This window comes from Euprymna scolopes, chromosome 45, assembly GCF_053919585.1.
Source record: "Euprymna scolopes isolate OS-2025 chromosome 45, ASM5391958v1, whole genome shotgun sequence".
NCBI lineage: Eukaryota > Metazoa > Mollusca > Cephalopoda > Sepiida > Sepiolidae > Euprymna > Euprymna scolopes.
In genome coordinates, this window is record NC_136526.1 from 47,238,887 (window position 1) to 47,263,172 (window position 24,286).

Consider the following 24,286-nt stretch of genomic DNA (forward strand, 5'->3'; position numbering starts at 1 on the left):
TAAAATTCTGCGATTTGTTTCACAATATTTGTAAAAGCATCTGTCTGGGACATATCGCATATTTTAGGGTTAGGGTAATTTTCTGCCTCGACACCGCCTACGTCAGACGGCCTCTCCCCGAACTCAGAACGAGGCGGAGGTCGGGACCATCTCCGTAAAGGATAACCTATTTATTTTGGTGATCTTTAAGTTCCGCGTATTTTTTCGTTTTTTTTTTTTTTTTTTTTAATTTTTAATTTATTTTTACTTCCGGTTTCTGCTGACCAATCTCCTTCACCGTGAATGTTCTGGGGGGAAAAAAAAATTCGTTTCTAATTAATGTTTAGCTTGTGCAAGTAAAAAAAGTCGTCTTTCAGAGCCTCGTTCTGAAAAATCTGAAAAGTTAAGTCACGTGACATCTGACATCGGTGCTGACTGCACACTTCCCTCAAAAAGTTGCACCAGTCGTTCTGCTCACTGTGTTGGCACTCACCTCACTTTCTGTTGCCATAGTTTTTTGTAGAAAATCCATGCTCCACATATACATAATTATTACAATGGTTCTTAGATTGAGGTTGCTTCTTTGAAAGAAAGAGTTCGTTCTAATTGTATTACGATATCCATCGTTTCGGTAACGCCATCTCCAACCATCCTTGGATTCGGAATATCGAGCCAACACGCATGGTGTTAAATTAAATGCAAACAAATTGTGATTGTTTGTCAAAGTTTGCCTTCAAGGCTGCGTTTTCCATTTGCACGATTCATGTTTTGGATCAACCGGATCACGTGACTCTTCTGGCGGCCATGTTGTAAGCCCTAACGGTATTTTTGGAGATTACCTATAAATGTTTCAAACGCAATAAAATTTACTTTTCTGTCTAATTGAAAAAAATGGGGTATTTTTTTTTTTACCCAAAATGGAAAAAGTGCTTCTGCTTCAGTCTGCTACCCCAATAAAAGCATTAAAATACATTAAAACTCTGAAGAATTTCCGCCATGCGCTCTTGTGGTTCTAACGTAACAGTTAGGAACTAATTGTGTTTCAAACTTAAAAAAAAAAAGAAAAAGAAAAAAAAAGCGCTTTAAAGTAAGTAAAACACTAAATCATTTTCTCAGTTTGTTGTCTTTATTTGAGGGGGGGGGGCTCTATTATCCCAAAGAACCAGGTATGTGAACACACTTTGCAAATTTTTCAGGAATTATTTTCAAAATATTTTCTATATGTTTACAATCTATTTTTAATTAAAATTAAGAAATTATTTTCTAAAAATATATTGTTTATATATGTTTGCATTTTGCTTTTAAGTAAAATTAAGAAATCAATCTTAAAAATATTGTTTATATCCGTCTTCATTCAAAGAGTTACGTTTCGCGTTTCGGTAGTTTCATCGTTTTTTTATCTAAATGTTCCGAATTTCAGAACGAGGTTCGCCTGCTAGATCTACTTTCTGTACTTGCACCTTTTGCTTAATGGGCACAATTTAATCAAGACATTAAAAAAAAAAAAATGAAAATATCGAAAAAAGATTATATTGTATGTATTCGTTATGGAAGGAAGTTCTCCGAAAAAAAAAATTCACTTAATTTCATCAATTAGTTTTTATTTTACAGCGAAAAAAAACAATTTGTTATGATACCGAGCAAAAGGTTCGATTTTTAGGAAGAAAAGCTAGTAATAAAGATGGGGAGGGAGTGTCGGCGCTTTAACTGGAGTTATATCCCTGTGGCGTGTTCAATAAATTTCATAATGGCTGACTTCAACGCGCTCTCATAAAAACGTGTTTTTCTGCTGTAAAATAAAAACTACTTGATCAAATTAAATGAAATTTTTTTTTCGGAGATCTTCAGTCCAAAACGGATGCGTACAATATAACCTTTTTTTTTTTCCTTCGATATTTTCATTTTTGAATGTCTTGATTAAATTGTACAAGTACCGCTTAATGTTTTCCAGTTCTAAAATAAGCAAAGGAACTTTTTTTTCTGTTTTGTTGTTTTGTTTTCAGAATGACTTTATTTCCCAATGCAAAACAATAGACGACATGAATCTAAAGTATATTTGGAGGAAAAATTCAGGCAAGCAGATTTGCCTTTTCGGTTGCTGTGCAAACAATTGCAATGTTGTTGAAAAGGGGAAAAATTGTTAAGTGACCATTATTTACTGCACTATTATAAATTTTCTGGAAATACCCAGTCCTTAATTTCTTCAATTCGTTTTCTAGTGACTTCAGAATGCCTTCTTTTGGCTGCGGCTATTTCTCTCTTACAATTATTTTTAGCTTCTACAAACTTTTACCTATTTGTATTGAATGCTGATATGCTCTGATGGTGCTATGCTATGTGAGATGAGAATAGTCTTTGTATCGTGAGGTTGTTTTTATAGTTCTGCCCGATTTAGTTTGAAGTGGGCCATATTTGGTTTTGTCTTGTGTAGTTCTGGTGATGTTGGGTTTGGTGATTTCATCTCCAGCATCAATCTTCCATGATCTAATTGGTTCAAGATTGTCAACAGAGTGGATGCGATTGTGCCAGAGTCTAGTTCCATTGGATAACACTACAATTTAGCTACTAGTTCCATTGTCATTCTTGACAATGGTTCCAGATGTTGTTGAGTGTATTTAGTACCTGTACATACTGACCTGGTAATAATGATAGGGTAGAAGTGTAAGCCATTTTGAGTTTCAGATGGTTCGCTGTTACACACAAGTCCTGGTAGGTGACTTGTTTGTAGTAGACAGTTCCACAGAACAAAATATTCTTACCGTGTCGAAACCCGGGAAAGAACATGTGAAATTGCACCAGAAAAGGTTTAATATTCATGAAGCAATTCTGGTTTCTGATTGGTTTGTAGCAGAACGTGAATTAATTTGATTCGTCAGTTCTTAGCAGCATCGTTTATAAATAGAATCGTCCGACTGTGTGGGATCATACCCCATTATACACCGGTAGAATGGGATGTGTCTCCTAGCGGCTTCGGCTGCATGGAGACAGGGTAGTACATGTCAAGGATTCGTCACTTGACACTCAGCCCAACAGGTGAGGGGTCGGGAACCGGCCCAGCACCTGTTGGACTGAGGTACACCGCCTGGGTAATACCTAGGAGGTCCACCCTCCCAGGCCTTGCCACCGGGCTTTCCGGTGGGGCAAGTTTATTGCTTGCTGCCTGAGGCGCCCCGACCGGGGAATGCCGACGGGGTTACTCAGGCAATTTTTAAAATTGCAGGAGTGCCCCTCCTTTAGGGGAGCCTGCGGGGTTCCCACTTTCCGGCCTTGTGCCACATTTTGCTGAGGTGGGCAGCAAATAAATATCTACCCCATTATCATTCCAAAATATTGCAACAGATAGTAAGTTTCTGATTCTGCTATAATGGCCATAATAGTTTTCATACATGCTAATCTCTCGTATAACTGTTCAAGATTCCTGGATTCCATGAGAGAAGATATCTTATACCAACTCCGTTAAGCCCGTCAAGCAGTTAGAGAAAACATGCTGACTTCCAAGAACACTTAGATGTGCACAGGCACGAACCACTGCACCCAAATGACATTTCATCTCAGCCTTGGACGTTTCTCACATCAGAAACTCGATACTGATGGGCAACAATTCCTGCTCACCGTCGACAGGTAAAGGTACGCACCAATCGTCAATGAAATGCTGACACCATTAACCAGCAAAGCAGTGCCAGATAAAATATAATGCTATACTTCGTCTTTTAGTCTTCCAAACGAAAATATGACCTACAATGGTCCATAATACTCTGGACTGGCTTTCCAAAGATTCATCAATTCCTGGGGGATTAGGCACATCACAAGCTCACCTCATTAGGCCAGAAGCAATGGCTTCATAGAGAAATATCTGAGACATATTAAATCCACAATGAAAAAAAAATGAAAAATGGAAATAACTGACATCCAGCTTGCTTTTCTACAGCGTAGGGGAATATCATGAGACAGCAAACTAAAATCATAAGCTGAAATACTTTTCTTGGCCACGAAATAAATGGACATTTGTACAGTAATTAAGGTTATACATATAAAAAATGTATTTCCCAGAAACATTTTGCCTTGATGGAGGGGAGACTAAAATTTCTGCTATGGTTTTAAATAATCTGAAATAAAAGCAAGGGGAGACTTGATTCCGAATATTTCTGATGTTTTATACTTCCTCTCTCTTGAAGATAGGGTATGATTATGAATATCTCCAGCATCAAATCATCCTTATACACTGTGATATTTATTTATGCATGAATACCAAAGAGGGGAGATATATGTGAGAAATATTTTGAATCAAGTCTCACCTTGCTGTTATTTCAGATCATTTGAAAGCACAAGAACCCAAGTTTACCCAGCTGGGCAAACTTGAGTCCTTGTACCGGAAAAATATCCAGTAAATAAACCGTTGTTTAGTAAACCGTTATTTAGTAAATCGTTATTTTTTTGCATTACCGAAAGAACTGCACTCATAATCGACGTCACAGTTCTAAACGTCTAAGGATGGAATACTGTTGCCATATCTGGGCAGAAGCTGCTAAAACCAGCCTATCCTGCCTTGACAGAGTACAAAATAGACTTCGTGGCTTAGTGGGGGATGCCCTTTTCTCTACCCTGCAACCTCTCTCCCACAGAAGAGACGTTGCGAGCCTATCCTTGTTTTATCGTTATTTCCATGGCAGGTGCTCGTGTGAACTCCAATCTCTGGTCTCCCCTCGCCAATCTTTCACGAAAAACACCCGTCTAGCTGAATCCACTGTGAAAAATTTCCCCCACTCTATATCTGTGCCTAAATCAAAACGTGGATTCCATGAACAAAGCTTCTTTCTTAGAACTGCACGCCTGTGGAACTCTGTTCTGTCTGCCTGCTTCCCACCCGACTACAACTGTGATGTCTTCAAGTCCAACGTTAACAAATTCCTAATGAACCGCCCCCTTAAGTAAACACTTCATCAAATCTCCACACTAACGTAATGTACTTGCAATAACCCTTATCCCTGAGTGGCTTCCGGGCCTTGATAAGTGGTGATCACTGTGTAAAAAAAAAAAAAAAAAAAAAAAAAAAACGACTTTGGCCTTAATAGAGCAGAACGGGAAAAGATAACAAAATATCAGGACCTAAAAAAATGATCTAAAAACGACATGGTCTCTGAAAGAAATAAACATTATACCAGTTGTGATGGGAGGAACTGACCTAATAAATAGAACTTTCAGAAATACTTAGAAGCAATCCCTGGAAGACCAAGCTGTAAGGAAATACAGATAGCAGTTATGAAGGGAACAGTGTCTATTCTTAAAAGAACCCTCGGATATAAATTTAAACTGTAATAGAATCAAGTGTTAGCCCCAGGAAGGAACCCCTTGATCCCTCCAAACTAACAAAAGTAAAATAAAATAAAAATGGAATAGTAGCGATGCCGGTAAACATAATGAAGTCATGATCATTTATTGTTTTTCGTGCGTTAAAGTTGTCTGCACTCACCTTTATTTAATGTTCTTATATTTGCAGCCTTTCTTTCAGCCAAAATAGCGTTACATGTTATTGCACTAAACTGATGATGCATCAGCCAGAGTGACCAAATCCACTGCAATGCAAACTCATTCATGTTCTGCAGGGCAGGGAACAAAAACAACCAAACACTACAAACTAGTGATTGAAGATACAAAGAGCTTGAAGAATAAAAACCTTCTACAAAATAACTGGATGCAATATGTATACTATCCCTAAAATTACTGGATTCGGTTTTAAATAACCCAAAAAGGCTAGATATGCCATAAAACAACCAAACCAAACTCTACAAATAAATATTTGAAGATATAAAGAAATTGAAGCATAAAAACTGTTTCCAAAATAACTGGATTTGGTATTCGGTATTAAATAACCTGAAAAAGGTTGATATGCCGTAAAACAACACAACCAAAGAAAACCTACATATTTGATTGTTGTGAGTGGTGTGACTACAATCCCAGGCCTTTAAAACTGAACCGATGGCACGGTTTGAATCATTTGGTTACAACTTGAAAAGAAGTAAACTTTAAGGTCGAAGTGTCTACCAAGATCTATTTTCAAAAGTGTGCGAGCATTTTCTAGTCTCACACAAAAACACGCATTCACATTTCAAGCCATATTACTTGTCATATACATACGCACACACAAACATATGCGCCCACGTCCACACACGTACATATATTCACGTTCGCATACATACACTCACATTCACGTACGCACACATGGACATCGTCACTTCTTTCAAAGGAAATCCACACATGCGCAAAAGACCACCGGAAACACCTATAAAAGAAAGAGCAATAAGTGGCTTCTCCCTTTTTGGACTGAGAGGTTCGATGAACCAGCCACCTCCCAAAAGAGAGGCGTGTTCCTCACGCCACTTGCTACCATGTGGGGCAAAAAGCTAACAAACAGTACATACACTTTATACGCTTTCTCTCTTCATGAACTGGATTGACATTCTCACTCTTTCTCTCTATATATATACAACTTGTTCCTGAGAATACCTTCGCGTAGCTGACTGCTAACTGATGTCAACCCTCTATCCTTTGTCTTTGTCTACACGCTGGACTATCTTTCTCATTTCTACTATATTACTCACTTCTCTTCCCACGCGCGAACAAACGATAGTGAGATGAACACACATTTCCTTTCTACACCACCAGTCCCGCAACAAACGATGGTTACACCCGCGCAGACATGAACACATGTTATATCTAAAACATTCATTCTTTCAACAGTAAATAAACGACACGTTTATCTTATCCATCAATTGAGTTTTTTCCTTCAATTCCATTCGTTTCATTATTTTCTTTTGTAACGGGATTAAGATTTATATACCCTAGTCCTCTACAAAAGGGTGTTTCTCTAATATATAGTTGATTCAATTGAGTTTAATTAGTTGTAAACAATGTCACTAGTTAATTTCATATTTACAACTACTGAACTAACAACTGGGAATATTTTAACTTCGTTTTCCTACTATTTTTTTTTCTGAATGTGTGCATAATTTTAATGAATGTAAGATCGAATAAAAATTCAATTTACTCAAAATTGAACTACATTTATTAAAGACACTAAAAAGATTAATAATTTAAACCCATTAGACTTGAATTCATCTTCAGTTCTTACTGAATGTGTGGTTTGAATTTCGTAACAAACTTGAAAAGTATCGGCCAGTAGTACACTTTAATGTTGAAGTGTCTACCAAGATTTATCTTCAGTTGAATCAGTTGAATTTAGTTAAATTAATAGGTCCCGCATTGTCGGCTAAACTCCAACCTCTGTCCCATCGCCAGGATGTGACATCCCTGTGCCCGTTTTACAAGTATCTTAGTGGTAATTTCTTGGACGAGCTTAAAGCACCCATTCCCACTCAACATAAATACCCAATAAACAGCAAAATCCCACCCCTACACCATAGAGATCCCTAAATGTCATAAAACCTTCTACTCAAATAAATTCTTCCCCCGAACTGCTAGACTTTGGAATTCACTTCCATACCACTGCTACCGACGGTACTTACATGCAAAAGTTCAGGTGTAGTGTAAGCAGACATTGTAAACTGACCAACTCCCAACATAACCCGTTACGACTTAGTGTGTCTTCTTTGTCTTCAGTAAAAAAAATAGTTGTAAGCAATGTAACCAGTTGTGACAATCATCTTTTGTTGTTGTTTGCTCCTTATATTAAGTGGCTTCATGCCTTGTCTCAAGCAATTCCCCGACTAAAGAAAACTATGAACGCATACATTGATTATATACAAGAGAACTGCCTATAGAGTCGTTTGTTGTCATTAAGCAATACAATGTACATTCTGTGGACGTTCCGCGTAAATGGAGACACCCTGATATTATTGTAGCTGCGCAAGCCTTTTCAAGTCTCACACAAAAAAACACGTTTACATTTCAAGCGATATTACTTGTCATATACATACGCGTGCACAAACATACGCACCCACATCCACACACGTACATATATTCACGTTCGTGTACATACACTCACATTCACGTGTATATACACACACGCTAACGTGTACACATGCGCAAAGATGACTGGAAAAAAGTATAAAACAAAGAGCAATAACCGGCTTCTTCCTTTTAGGCCCAGCTTTCGAGCTGGTCGGTCTACAGACCGACCGCAGCCTCACGCCACTTGCTACTATGTGGGACAAAAAAGCTAACAGACCATACGTACACATTCTCACTCTTTCTCTCTCTATCTACTACTGGTCCCAGAGAACACCTTCGCGTAGCTGACTGCTAACTGACGTCAACCCACTATCTTTGTCTTGGTCTACACGCTGAACTATCATTCCAATTTTCACTACATTACTCACTTCTTTTCCCACGCGCGAACAAACAATAGTGACCCGAACGTGGGATGAAAACACATTTCCTTTTTCCTTCTACAATACCAGTCCTCTACAAACGATGGTTACACCCGTGCGGACATGAACACATGTTATATCTAAAACATTTTTTCAACAGTAAATAAACGACACGTTTATCTTATCCATCAATTGAGTTTTTGTTTCCTTCGATTCCATTCGTTTCATTATTTTCTTGTGGCGAGTTAGGGTATTATTATATCCTGGTCTGCAAAAATTTACAACTGCTAAAATAACAGTTGATAATATTTGAACTTCGATTTCTTTCCATTTTTTCTCAATTTCAATGAATGTAAGATCAAAGAACATGTAATGCGCCAAATATAACTGCATTTATTAAATACACTAGCAAGATAATTAAATTTAAACCCAGTCAACACGATTCATCTTCAATGCATTGTGAGGACATTTCCAGGGCAATATTGCCGCAAACAATGTGACAAAATTCCTATAATGTGAAAAGAATAAAAGTGATATTCGGCACAAAACCCAATTACGATACGCAACTTATAACAGCAATAACATTTACGATAACCACACAAGTTTATAATGGGAAATATTTTTTAACTCAATAAAAAAACAATACAGCTTTGTGTTAAATATTTCGAATCCAAGTTCAGTAAATACTGATTCAGTGTTACTTTTGACAAATTTTTAAGTAATACTTTTTATATTATTTTATATAATCTTTTAATGTTATTTCTTTTAATTAAGTAATTTATTATATTTTATATTATTATATAATATTTTGTTATAATTATTAATTATATCCATAATTATTTTTTATCATATTTTATTTCTATTATATATTATTATTTGGATAATATTATCTTTTGTGTAATAAATCATAGTTTCCTCATATCATAAGATGAAAATATATCCTCCTATGACCCCCCACCTTCAAATTAAAAGTTTTGATATCTAGATTTCCAAGCTTTTAATTCTAGAAGTCGGTCTATGGTGGGGTAGGTATGACAGCAACAACATTCACAATAGCTACATAAGTTCCTATTTACAATGTCTCTCCACGGGACGGAGTTAGACACGAGGGCCGTTTTTTAATGTGGAGAAAAGGAACAAAAATAAAAATTGTCTCAGTCGTGAAGGATTTCTCCTCCACTGACAGAGAACAAGAAATTGAAGTGCAGCATCTGAAGGACAGATACAACACTTTGATCTTGTCCCGAAGGCTAATGGAAAACATTTTTTACTCAATAAAATAAATACAGCTTTGTGTTAAATATTTCGAATCCAAGTTTCACTAAGATTCAGCGTTACTTTTGACAAATGTTAGCTTAGTATAAAACAGATGAAAACAAAAGATGAATGACAGGGCTGGATCAACATGTCGAACGTGCACCAAAAGCAGGTGTCGAACGATACAACAATATGAGATGATGTCACGTTTTCACAAGAGAGAAAAAGGCTAACAGGACACACAAATGAGGTAGGAACAAAATCGTAGCTGGATGTTTTGTCAAGATTTTGTCAGTCCTTTCTTAGACTAAATTAAGATAGAAAGTAATTCAAAGAAATAGAAAATTATGCAGTCAATTAGTCTCTCCCGATGATTAAGCTCTCTTTCCAAATAAAACCTTGAAACTCAGCGACATCTCTCTTGTGACGTGCATGAATGAAAATTTTATTTCCTTAAAATTTCCTAAGAATGTTTTATGTAGTAAAAATATGATTTATTTAACCAGATTAATATATGAATAAAAATATGCAGTTCCCAATCACGATATTAGTTCTTCTAGTGTTTTTGATATATTGAAATAAAAAATAATAATAATACAAATAATAGGGATTCTGGTAGAGAACGATACCTTGATCGATCAATGCCTCCGTTCAGTCTCAAGAGACAATGGATACCCCCTTTAAGGATAACTGCACATGTAATTGTGAGGCAAGGCTTGCGCAATCCTCAACCACACATCTCCTGAATCAGCACTGCTTGAGTCACATGGTAAGAAGAAGTGAAGACCGACTGGAAGCAATGCCAAGATAAGCAGAGAGTGCATACATCACTTAGAATTTTTAAATGGTCACCCATTTTAGTACTGACGAGGTTCAACGTAGCTCAACTTTGTTGATCTAACAGGAACCGGTTTGTTAACATGGTTATGCCGTGTATAGTTATGCTACTTGATATTGGCTATGACTTTTTTTAACATTTTATTCATGTGCTGCCGTCTGATTGGCATATGATTGATATGTATATATGAAGAATCATTTAAGATACGATGTTATCTCTTTTAGTACTGCTATATTTAACTACAGCTTGGTATTCTAGGGAGTATGTATACACATATTTTGTTAGACCACCGGTAAAATGATGCTTTCATTTCAGAGACGATATTGTTTTTAAAATATTCTTAAAGCCTTGATATTTGATCTTTTTGCTGTTATAGTCAGCTAAGGTCCTTCCCAACTTTCGGCATGGCTGCTACCAGAATCGGTGATAAAATAAAAAATAATAATACAAATAATAGGGATTCTGGTAGAGATCGATATTGACACACTGATTTATTTTGACAAATGTTAGCTTAGTATAAAACAGATGAAAACAGAAGATGGATGACAGAGCTGGATCAACAGATCTGTGGGAGCCTTTCCAAGTCTCACACTAAAACATGCGTTCACATCTGAAGCCATATTTCTTGTCATATACATACGCGCACATAACATACATGCGCACACATATACACACGTAGATGTCTTCACGTTCATGTACATACACCCACATTCACGTGCATACACACACACACACGCTAACGTACACACATGTACTCACATACGTGCACATGTACGCACACATGGGCAACGTCACTTCCCCTTTCAAAGGAAATCCACACAGGCGCAAAAGACCATCGGAAACAACTATAAAAGCAAGAGCAATAAGCAGCTTCTTTCTTTTTCGGACCAGCTTCCGAGCTGAACGGTTCAACAAACCAGCCGTCTCCCTTTTGGGAGGCGCGTGCCCGTGCTCGTCACGTCCTCTGCTACTGTATGTGTGGAGGCAAGAGTTAACAGACAGTACGTACACCTTACACGTTTTCTATCTCCATGGCCTGGATTGACTTTTTCACATTCTCTCTCTCTCTCTCTCTCTCTCTCTCTCTCTCTCTATATATATATATATATATATATATATATATATATATATATATATATATATATATATACTACAATAGACTTTCCTTCTCACCAGCTAATAGCGAGAGACGCACACCAAACTGGATTGACTTTCTCTCTTTCTCTCTCTACAACAATAGACTTTCCTTTTCACTAGTAACCCTCGAGAGAAGCACGCCAAACTAAACGCGTGCCGTACCCTTTTCTTTCATGTGTTTCTTCATGAAATAAATCCTAGTTCGTTTAATTCAATTTAACATGTAGCTCGCCTCTTTCTCAATTCAATTCATTTTTCCTATTTTGTACGACTGGGGGATATGTATAATATATCCACCAGTCCGCTACAGGTCGAACATGCAACAAAACCAGGTGTCGAACAATATGACAATATAAGATGGTGACACGTTTTCACAAGAGAGAAAAGGGCTAAAAGGACATACATATTGTTATATACATCAAGGAACACGAGTTATCTTCCCTTGACTGAGATTATTCGCACCAGGACACACAAATGATGTAGGAACAAAATCGTAGCTGGATGTTATGTCCAGATTCTGTCAGTCCTTTCTTAGACTAAATTAAGATAGAAAGTAATTTTAAGAAATAGAGAATTATGCAGTCAATTAGTCTCTCCCGATGATTAAGCTCTCTTTCCAAATAAAACCTTGAAAAAAATGTCTGCTTCCTAAGAATGTTTTATGTGGAAAATCTGATTTATTTTACCAGATTTATATACAAATAAAAATTTGCAGTTCACAATCACGATATTAGTTCTTCTAGTATTTTTCATAGTGAAATAAAAACACAAATAATATGGATTCTGCTAGTGAAAGATATCTTGATCGATTAATGCCTCCGTTCAGTCTCCAGAGACAATGGATACCCTCTGTAAGGGTAGCTCCACGTGTAAGTGTGAGGCAATTGTTGCACAATCCACAACCATACATCTCCTGAATCAGCACTGCTTCAGTCACATGGTAAGAAGAGGTGAAGACCGACTGGAAATAATGCCGAGATAAGCAGAGAGTGCATACATCACTTAGAATTTTCAAATGGTCACCCATTTTAGTACTGACGAGGTTCAACGTTGCTCAACTTTATTAACATGGTTATGCCGTGTATATCTCTGCTACTCGATATAGGCTATGACTTTTTTTTAACATTTTATTCATGTGCTGCCGTCTGATTGGCATATGATTGATATGTATATATGAAAAATCATTTAAGATATGATGTTATCTCTTTTAGTACTGCTATATTTAACTACAGCTTGGTATTCTAGGTAGTATGTATAAACATAAGAAATTTTCTCTGCCACCAATAGCAATGGCCAGTGACTCCCTGTCTGAGAGTACATCTTTCAAACTGCTTGGCCTAACGTTCACATGAGTTGGAACAATTATATTGAAAACATTGCCAGGGCCGCTGTGAAAAAATTAGGCTCTTTCTACCGTGCTAGAAAACTACTGACACCTGAAAGTATCCTGTACCTCTATAAGGTCACCATTCGCCCATGTATGGAGTATTGCTGTCATATTTGGGCTGGTGCATCTGCTGCTAGCCTCTCGCTCCTAGACAAGGTTCAAAAGAGAGTCGCCAATCTGATAGGCTCTGAACTGGCATCTAAGCTTCAGCCTCTGTCCCATCGACAAAACGTTGCATCTCTCTGCCTGTTCTACAAGTATTTTAATGGTGAATGCTCTGACGAACTGCAGGCACTTGTGCCCCCACGACGTAGACACCCTCGACAAACATGACAGGCAGCTAAATCCCACCCCCACACAGTAGAGATCCCTAGATGTAAAAGATCTTTCTACTCCAGTAGTTTCTTCTCCAGAACCGCTAGACTCTGGAATTCCATTCCAGGTCCCTGCTTCCCTAACTGTACTGACATGCAGAAGTTCAAGTGTAACATGAACCAACATCTTGCTGCCCAAATCTCAACATAGTGCCCCAGTAGTTGTTGCCCCTGATAGTAGCCCCCTACACGAAAGTGGCAATGTGCCTTATTTGGGGTGAAAATGTAATAAAAAAAAAAACAACATATTTTGTTAGACCAGATGCGCCTACCACAACCAGTAAAATGATGCTTTTATTTCAGAGACGATGTTGTTTTTAAGATATTCTTAAAGCCATGATATTTGATCTCTTTGCTGTTATAGTCAGCTAAGGTACTTCTCAACTTTCAGCATGGCTGCTACTGGAAGCGGTGATAAAGCATAATAGTCCCTTCATTTTTATTATTCTTCTGTATTTCTGTTGTGAAGCAATTTATTTAAAAGAAAATACAACCAAAAGGACATTATTGAAAGATAAACAATAAAAATAACAAATTATAAAAAGATAAAAAATAACGCAATTAGTCTTTCTTTCCTAACAATAAAATTTTTTATTTTATTTGAAATTTCATAAGAAATATGTTTATGAAATTATAAAAGTACGTTTGTTTTAAGTTTTAAAATAAAAGATTTTTTATTTTAATTTATATAAATTTATATTTATGGAAGTACAAAAATAAAATTATTGAAGAAAAATAGCACATGAAGTTATTAAAATCAGAATAACAAAATTTTAAATATAAAAATATATCCAATACATAATATTCCCAAAATAATTTTAGATTTTTAAAAGCGTTTTCAATAATTCTATTAAAAAACGCAAAAAGTGTTTCCAATAATTCTTAAAAAATAACACTATATTAAATAATCTATAAATATAAAAGCAAAAATGTGTGTATGTATATATGTTCACTTTTTGTGTATGTCTGAGAAAGGCTTTTTTCCGAGAAGTGATCGGTCGACTCACTTCTTCTTAAAACTTTTTATATCACGTCTAAATGATAAAATCTACAAGTTAACAACGGCGCTCACCTGTCTATTTTATTTGCTCGACTTTGAAAAGATAAATATTCAACATTTTTCGATCGCCGCATGTGCATTAAGCTTTTTCGTATAATAAAAGCAAAACTAATTCTGGCGGCAATTTTCCGGAAACGTCCGAAAGCAAACAGCTTTGATCAATGTGGAGTTTCTCCTTATATCAGACAACTGCTATTCAATTTGGACAATCCCCTTTTTATGGGGAGCTTATTTTCTCCACAACATCTTGGGGGGGGAATCCTGCCCCACAGTAAATAAAATACTGCCCCGCAGTCAAAGTTGACCTCACTAACTACGGGCACTTGCCAAGTTTTAATACTTAAATAAATTCAAACATGTTTCTGTTACTATTTTGTGGTGGCCCAGTAGTTAACGTCGCACATTTTTTTTTCACACTTTAATTTCCAACTTCACCTCAAGGGTTCGGGTTCGATCCTTCATACTTACCTACCAAAACTTTTTCATTTTACCCCCCCCCCCCCGACACAAACACCCGTGTGTTTTGATTTACTTAAAACCATACACACCTCCAAACACCCGGGCAACCCCCGCTAGTATATATATAAAAGGCAGATGCAGCGCGCGCATTTTCGTACATCCAGAAAAGGCTTTTTTCGCCGGGGTTCTCAGGAAGGTTACTATTTTTTAGAACTTTTTATATACTCCCTAGATTATAATATCTACGATTTGCAAAGAAAGGTTGTCTCTATCTTTCATTTGAGCGACTTTTTCATGCTATTCCATCCTCTCACGTGTGTGTTCGTGGTTTTCGTATAAAAGCGAAACTAATCAAAAGTGAAGGCAGTTTCCTGGCTTTTCTACCAGGGACGTCCAGAAATCAATTAGCTTTGTATCAATGTGGGAGAAAACCCTCACATCAAACAATTGCTATTAATTTGGACACTCCCTTTTTGTGGGGAACTGGTGTTCCCCAACATTGTGGGGAAACAAATAAAGGAAACAGCGGAAAGCTGAACTGGCCCTCAGCCAGCTTTCATTTCTGCACCTGCATGAGCTCATTCACTTAGCTAGTAAACTTTTTGATTGGCATCACTAAATTTGACCGCTTTTCACTTCCCATGGCCTCATACAGCAGCGGTAAGATGTCACATTTTCTTTCACTTTCTTTTCTGTCATGGTGGCATGGGTTCGATCCTGCCTGACTACAACAACTTTTTTTCTTTTACACTTCCAAACATCCGGGGAAACGCCAGGTACCCCTGCTAGTTCTTTATAAAAATAAGACCCCCCCCCCAAAAAAGATAAAAATAACACAATTAGTCTTTATTTCCACTTTAATAACAAAATAAAAAATAAAAGTTTTTATTTTATTTGAAATTTTATAAGAAATATGTTCATGAAATTATAATTTAAGTTTAAAAATAAGGATTTTTTATTTTAATTTATATAATAAATGTGTTTATGAAAGTGTAAAATAAAATTATTGAAATCAAAATAACAAAATCTCAAACATCATAAAAAAAAACGTACCCAATACATAATATTCCGAAAACAGTTAAAAATAGTTAAAAAAGTGTTTTCAATAATTCTTTTAAAAGTCGAAAATATTGGGGCAGGACCTGCTAGAAGCAGCTTATCCTACTTTGTCGGAATTAAAAATAGACATCGTAGTTCTTCTCTTCCATGCAACCTCTTTCCCACAGAAGAGACGTTGCAAGCCTGTCCCCGCATTATCGTTATTTTCATGACAAGTGCTCATCTGAGCTCCAATCTATGGTCCCCCCTCGGCAATCTTTCACAAAAAACACCCATCTAGCTGAAACCACTGTCAATAATTTTCCCCGCTCTTTATCTGTGCCTAAACCAAAACGTATATTCCATGAACAAAGCTTCTTTCTCAGAACTGCACACCTGGGAAACTTTCGTCTGTTAGTCTGATTTCCAGCTGAGGACAATTTGGTTGTTTTGAAGTCCAATGTTAACAAATTCTTGATGAAACGTCTCATTAAATAATCCAATTTACCAAATTTCCACTACTAACGATTACTAAGAAATTATCCCATTGACTACTGTACACTCAATAACCCTTATCCTCAAGTGGCATCCAGGCCTTGATAAGTGGTGACCCTTTTGTAAAAAGAAAGTGCTTTCAATAATTATTAAAAATAAAACTATATTAAATAATTCTTAATAAAAATAAAACCGAAAGAAAGTTTTCAATTATTATTAAATAAAAAAAAAAATAACAGAACGGCCGGAAAAGCATAATAAAACAGAGTACATGTAAAATGAGATATAGACACGAGAGCAAAAGCGAACTTTTAGGAGCAGCTACGCCGGAAATTAGGAAGAACCTTAGCTGACTATTACCGATAATTGTTTTTCATATCCTTTCATCATTTTGAGGACTTCCATTTTTGTGGAGCCGCCAGATTTTTCCATTACTGTTCCCTCTGATGCAATATTTTGGTGTGCAATTTGGTAGCCTGTAGGTCCTGGTTCTACATGTAAATCTGTGTCGATACATCTATATTTATCAACAATGTATTCCTTTTAATCTATTTCTTGTAGAAACCATTAAAAAATAAGTTATAAATAAGTTTAAACGCTTTATCTAAGATAGATCCCTATTATTAGCTCTTCTTTTTTAATATTAGGGGTTAGGGTTATTAAATAAAAAAGGCCGATTGGAAAACTATAATAAAAAAGGAACACATGAACAGAGGAGATACAGACGTGAGAGAAAAAAACGAAGAAACCAATTTTCTCCTTGTTTATATGGTCCCGAGCAACGCCGGGTAGCCCCGCTAGTCTATATATATAAAAGCGAAAATTTGTGTATGTAGGTATGTGTGTTTGTGCGTTTGTATGTCTCGCAAAAACTTTCCACACGAGTCACGGATTTTCGTCAGATCGGTATCATTTTACACTTCTAACATTCGCCTGACAAATATCGAAACATTGGCCAAAAACGTTAATTTTTTCACCCTGAAATCATCACTTTTCTACAGGGGGGAGTCAGCAAAAACCGTCCTCTCATGACGAATTCGCTTCTACGCATGCGTCATATGACGTCGTAAACTGATTTACTTTAAATATTTGAAAAAGCGACAGAATTTTATACGATGTCGTCTTAGCTCAGTTGCTTAGAGCGCGGCCTCATTATCTAAATATTTTGGGTTCGAATCGTGGTGGGAGATTTCTTTTTTTTTTCGATTTTTTAAATTTTAATATTGAAGCAGGGTTATTTAAGCCATTTTTCGCGTGTTTTTCAGATTTTTTAACGTTAGTTTTTCTGTTTTAGGTTTTCATTAACACCCACCCCCAGTTGAACGCACACACACAAAAACACCTGTCTTCTGGTAGTAGCCACACCGGATGTTAGAAAGTATGTCAGCTGACTATCATCATTTTCACATTTAGTTCTATTGATGTTCTTTGGTTCATTTCGAATTGTGTCATAGTCATCTAGGACGTTCTACTTAGTCTGTACACTCATGTCTTCTATTATACTTAATGTTAGGAATATTATATATATATATAGAGTTTCTGTTATACAAATTTATAGGAATATTCAATATATTCTATTATATATATAATAAGAAATGGTACATAATATTAAGAATATTACATATATTATTTCTATATAATCATTACAATATTGGTAATATATACTATATCTATATTATTATAATATACATTATTTTTATTTACAAATTAATAGAAATACTATATATATTATTGTTATTATACATATTGTTAGAAATATATGATTTATATTATACATATTATTAGGAATATTATATATATATATATTATTTCTATTTCAAAGAGCAGTCATGCCGGAAGTTAGGAAGTCCTTTAACCAACTATAACCTTATTAACATTTGGTTCCATTGATGTCATTTGCCACAGTGTATATCTGTTAATATCATTTAGTTCATTTCGCATTTGGTTGCAGATGTCATTTAGTTAATTTAGCATCAGGTTCTATTGATGTCATTTGGTTCATTTTGCATTTGGCGTTGTTGATATAATTTGGGATGCTTTACTTAGTGTGTATACTCATATGTCTTCGCAAACTTCCTTTATGAGAAAAAGCAAATCCACAAATTTCACATGAAAATGGTTTCTCCCCAGTGTGTATACGCATGTGGCCTTTAAGATTCCCTTTCTGAGAGAATGAAGAACCGCATATTTTACAGATAAATGGGTTTCCGCCAGTGTGTATATGCATATGTATATTCAAACTTAATTTATGAGAGAACGATGATGCACAAATTTCACATGAAAATAGTTTCTCCCCAGTGTGTACACGTACATGATCTCGCAAATGTGTTTGCCGAGAAAATGAAGATCCACATATTTCACAAGAATATGGTTTTTGCCCTGTGTGGATTTGCATGTGTCCCTTCAATGTCTCTTTCCTAGAAAATGATGTTTTGCATATTTCACAAGCGAAAGGTTTCTCCCCTGTATGGCTATGCACATGTTTTTTTAAAGTTCCTTTCCGGGAAAATGAAGATCCACATATTTCACAGGAAAATGGTTTCTCTCCAGTGTGTATACGGATGTGCCTGCTCAAATCTGCTTGTTTAGCAAATGAACACCCACATGTCTCACAGGAAAATGGTTTCTCCCCAGTGTGTATACGCAAGTGATCCCTCAAGTGTGATCGCTGGGAAAATGCAGATTCACATATGTCACAGGCAAATGGTTTCTCTCCAGTGTGTACACGGACATGCCTTTTCAAATCTGCTTGTCGTGCAAAGGAAGACTCGCATGTCTCACAGGAAAAGTTTTTTTCTGCTGTGTGTTTACTTGCTTGTGATTCACTAGACGGGGAAGGTGTACAGGAAACTTGTTTCTCTTCTGTGGGCGTAGTCATTACTTCTGTAAAAATATTATTAAACATGCAAGTAATTTGATTCATTATTAAAAAGTACATTCACTCTGTTTTATTTCATCAACTAATATAAATTTTCTATCTTCTATGAGAAAATAACATTATATATTTTATTTCTATTATGCATATTTATTGGAGTATTTTAGTGTTAGAAATATAATATCATGTCTATTATATATATTATTAGACAAATAAATAAATTATTCATACATATTAGCATTATGCTATTATTTCTATCGTACATACATTATTATATTGTTAGGAATATTATATGCGTGTTTTTATTATAAGTATTAATTAGGAATACGGAACATAGAATATAGTATTTTTGTAATGCATATTGCTAGGAACATTAAATATATTATTTCTAATAGACACATAATTAGGAATATAAAGTATATTATTTCAATTATACATATTTTTAAAGGTACTATATCCATTATTTCTTGTACATATTAATAAGAATATTATTTCTATTACATTCTATTAGCAATTATTATTTCTTGTACATATTAATATATATATATATATTATAATATTAATAATTATTATTTATTGTATATATTAATAAGAATACTTAGTATATTATTTCTATTACACATATAACTAGGAATACTACACATGTCATTACTATAATATTATTAGAAATATTAAACATATTATTTCTGTTCAACATATTAGAAATGTTATATATGTTATTTCTACTGTACATATTATTAATATCTATATATTACTGTGATCGTGTGTGTGTTATTTTGCATGTCATTCTCACATCAGTGTCGTTACTTGTCATAAATAATTTTACCAAGAATTCTTCTTAAGTTTTGGTTTCGGTGTCAACTATAGCTGAGGGCACTTTAATCATCTATTTTTATAAATGATTTTATAAGAATTCTTTATAAGTTTTTGTTTCAGTTTTTATTATGGCTGAAGGAACTCAAGTTATATATATATATATATATATATATATATATATATATATATATATACACACATTTTTTTCATAAGTTTTTTTTCGGTTTCGATTCAAGCTGATGCACCCAAGTCATATAGATGTATTTTTTTAATTTTTGTTATCGCAACTTTATAATATATAAAAATCGATAGAACATTAACTCTATAATAATAATATATACGAAATCTGCAAGAATTAAAATATCATATTTAAGCGTACTTTATGACCGGGCTTTAACAGGCGTTTATGCTAGCTTAGATAAATGCTTTTGCAGTTTTAACAAAAAAAACTACAATAATATCAGAGCATCTCCATTTACACTGAATACCTACAAAATGCAAACATCAATATATTACATATGAATGAGTCCCCTGTGGAATTTCTTATTATTATAATATTTATTATTATAATATCTATTATTATTATTATTATTATTATTATATACTATTTCTATTTAATTATTAATATATATATATATGCATATATATATATATATACATACACATATATATATACATATACATATATATACATACATATATATACATACATACGTACATATATACATACATATATATACATACATACATATATATACATACATATATATACATACATATATACATATACATACATATATATACATACATACATACATATATATATACATACATACGTACATATATACATACATATATATATACATACATACGTACATATATACATACATATATATACATACATACGTACATATATACATATATATATATATATATATATATATTGCTTTTATTAGGAATATATTATTTCTGTTATATGTATTATTAGGAATAATATATATATATTATTTCTAATGTACATACTAGAAAAGGAAGGTGTACAGGACACTTGTTTATCTTCTGTAGGAGTAGTCATTATTTCTGTAAAAGAAACTAATAAACAAGCAAGTAATTAGATTTATTATCAAAAAAACATTCCACCTGTTTTATTTCGTAAACCAAAATATATTGCCCCTTTTCTATGAGCAAATAACGGTTCAATAATGTTTACTTATTGCTATATTTTTTATTAATGAAAATAATTTAAACCTACTAGAATTCTTTTACAAATAAATAGTAATTTTATTCTAAGGTACATATTTAGTTTTTGTTTAACTAGATAATATCAATAAAAAAAATTATGAAATGTTACTTCTTTGCTAGGGTTAGTATGAAGTATGTTATTAATCAATTAAACTTATTATTAATCAATTAATCTTGTTATTAATCAATTAAACTTGTTATAAAAAAGAGAAAGAAATCTATGTTAGTATACCAACTTAGTCGGATTTGGACCTTAGAATTCATGTCGTCTATTCGTCTGTTCGTTCCAAAAATTCCCAATAGCTACTTATTAAATTTTTCTGAAAGTTACAACTACCCTCGGGAGGAAATGTAACATTTTTAGATTTTTGATAATTCTGGTTGCGTTCCCAGAAGTCAAAAGTGGTCAAAATGGCCCAAAATAGCAGTTTTCAGGAAATATATTTTCCGACTGTTAGATTTTGCTGAAAATGACCTGCAAGCAAGATCGTATGGATATACATCTGGAAACGTAATATTTGACCCGAGAAAAATTCTGATTGCGTACTCAGGGCGTAAAAAGGGGTCAAAATGACCAAAAATAGCACTTTTCGAAAGAGAATCTTTGAAATTAAAAGAGCGATGGATACGTTAGGTTAATTACTTGCCAACTATCAGCGATCATTGTTTTTCTGAACAATTATATTCATATGAATAAATGCAACAATGGCTTTTTTATGACTAAGTTTTAGAAATATTATATATATTTTATTATTATACGTATTCATACATAGATGATGCTTAATATAATGTGTCAATTGCTGTATCAAAAAACCTACCACCAAGAAAAGAAAGACATCGTCTGCATTTAATTTATACCTTGCCAGACATTTTCAACCTCAACAAGAGACCCCCCCCATCTGGGATTAATATAAAAAAAGTGAGTAAAAAGAAAGAAAAAACAACGTCTTCAATATATATATATATATATATATATATATATATATATATATATATATATATAAAGCTGAACGTCCGTGTGTGTGTCTGGTCACGAATAGGCTCCTATATGGTTAACTATTATAGAAAACTGATAACTGTCTATTTTTTTCATATATATGCATGTATATATTTGTGTATGTGTGTGTGTATAATATTGTACTTAAACCAAATTTATATTTTACTCTATTTCTTTTCTATCTCTAACACATATTAATTTTCTCATCAATTTTTAATCCAGACCTTTATTTTAATTTTTTCCAGATACATCTGCCTTACTTTTAATGCTAGGTTTATTTATGGTGTCTTTTAAATTTAAATTTAATAAAACCCTTCACAATTTGCTGATGAGGAAACCTTATTTATTAAAAAAACTATATGTAATAATTATTGTCCGTAACTTGATGTCTACCACAATAAAAACACTGTTTTCCGAAACGATCGTACAAATAATTGATTTTGTCGTTGTTCCTTCTTATGAAACGGATTTTTAATTTAATTATAATTTGATTTTTAAATTTTAAATTATCAATCACATTACTAAATATTAAATTAGCTCTAGGATATTTACCTATCGAGCTTATTATATATCTAAATTACAACGAGTACCTTTTCTTTCCTGTATTTTAATTAAACTAGTAATTTCACTATTACATTAAAATACACTCTGCTCTTTAGACTATTGTTCTAATCTCCTTTAAATTATATATATATATATATATATATATATATATATATATATATATATATATTCGAGCCAAGAGCACATACATTATCCTTGGTCTATATATGAGAATTCCTTCGGGACTGAGAAAATTTTCCTTCAAGACCATGACTATTTATTATTCTAATTTAATTACTTATATTAATTTTATTATTATTATTATTATTATTATTATTATTTATTTATTTTTTTATTTACTTATTTATTTTCGTCCCTATCCTGCGTGCCATCTCTATAGAGGGGAGGACAGATTTTACTCCCCATTAAAAAGCCGACATTGTCTCTAACTCTGCCCTCTTCGGGAGTTTCATTATTATTATTATTATTATTATTATTATTATTATTATTATTATTATTAGTACTTTACTGTACTGTCATTATCATAACTATTAATTACATTATTGTTACCGTTTAATAATTTCATTTTAATTCTAATATACATATTGAAATCAATTGCACCTGATTTTTGCCATTTGAATTAAACGCTATAATGTTGCAACATTTTAAAAAAATTTAAAATAAGAAAAATGAATAAAAAATACAATCTTCTTCCACAAATCGCAAAAATAATCCACATGAACTTTTTCGAATATGATTGCTAGGAATGAATTCTGTCCCCACTACAATTTTCCAGTTTTTTTCAACCACTTCCTTTTTATTTTTCATTTCGATACTTTTTATGACCAAGAGCGGAGGTTCGCTCGAAATATAAAAAATAAAAATAAAATATTAAATACAAAAAGTAACATCGTTTTTCATGCTTCAAAAAACCCTCCTAACCTTTAAATTACTATCATAGAAGCATACGTGGACTTTTAACATTATATATATATATATATATATATATATATATATATATATATATGACTACTTCATTTGATCACATAAATCAATATAGGAAAGTCTAATTTAATGCGTAAATTTCCAGTATTTACTTCAGCAGTGCAAAATAAATAGAGCTAGGTAGTAAGTTATAAAAATATATATGGCAATTAAGCTATGCAAAATATTCCGTGATATATATTTTTCTAACTTACTGTATATATATATATATATATATATATATATATATATATAAATTTTTAAATAGGCCTTTATTTATATATATATATATATATATATATATATATATATATATATATACACACACACATATATATATATGTGTGTGTGTGTGTGTATATATATATATATTAAAATAAAGGCCTATTTAAAAATTAAAAATTTCACTCAACGCTTCTAACACAGATAAAAAAATTACCCTCAAACACACGCACACACACACACACGCACACACACA

General features: G+C 33.6%; 1 protein-coding gene across 2 annotated transcripts in view; it reads right to left on the reverse strand.

Annotated features, from left to right (window-relative positions):
* The window catches only part of LOC145269528 (uncharacterized), a 34,307-nt gene that overhangs the window by 6,315 nt on the left and 3,706 nt on the right, over positions 1–24,286 (reverse strand). The window contains exon 2 of one of the 2 annotated variants that reach the window (XR_013865078.1): positions 14,927–19,234. The exons of the other annotated variant lie outside the window; for it this stretch is intronic. The gene's annotated coding sequence lies outside the window, so the exon portion shown is untranslated. Of the gene's footprint in view, positions 1–14,926; positions 19,235–24,286 lie in introns of those variants that run through there. 2 annotated transcript variants of the gene reach the window in all.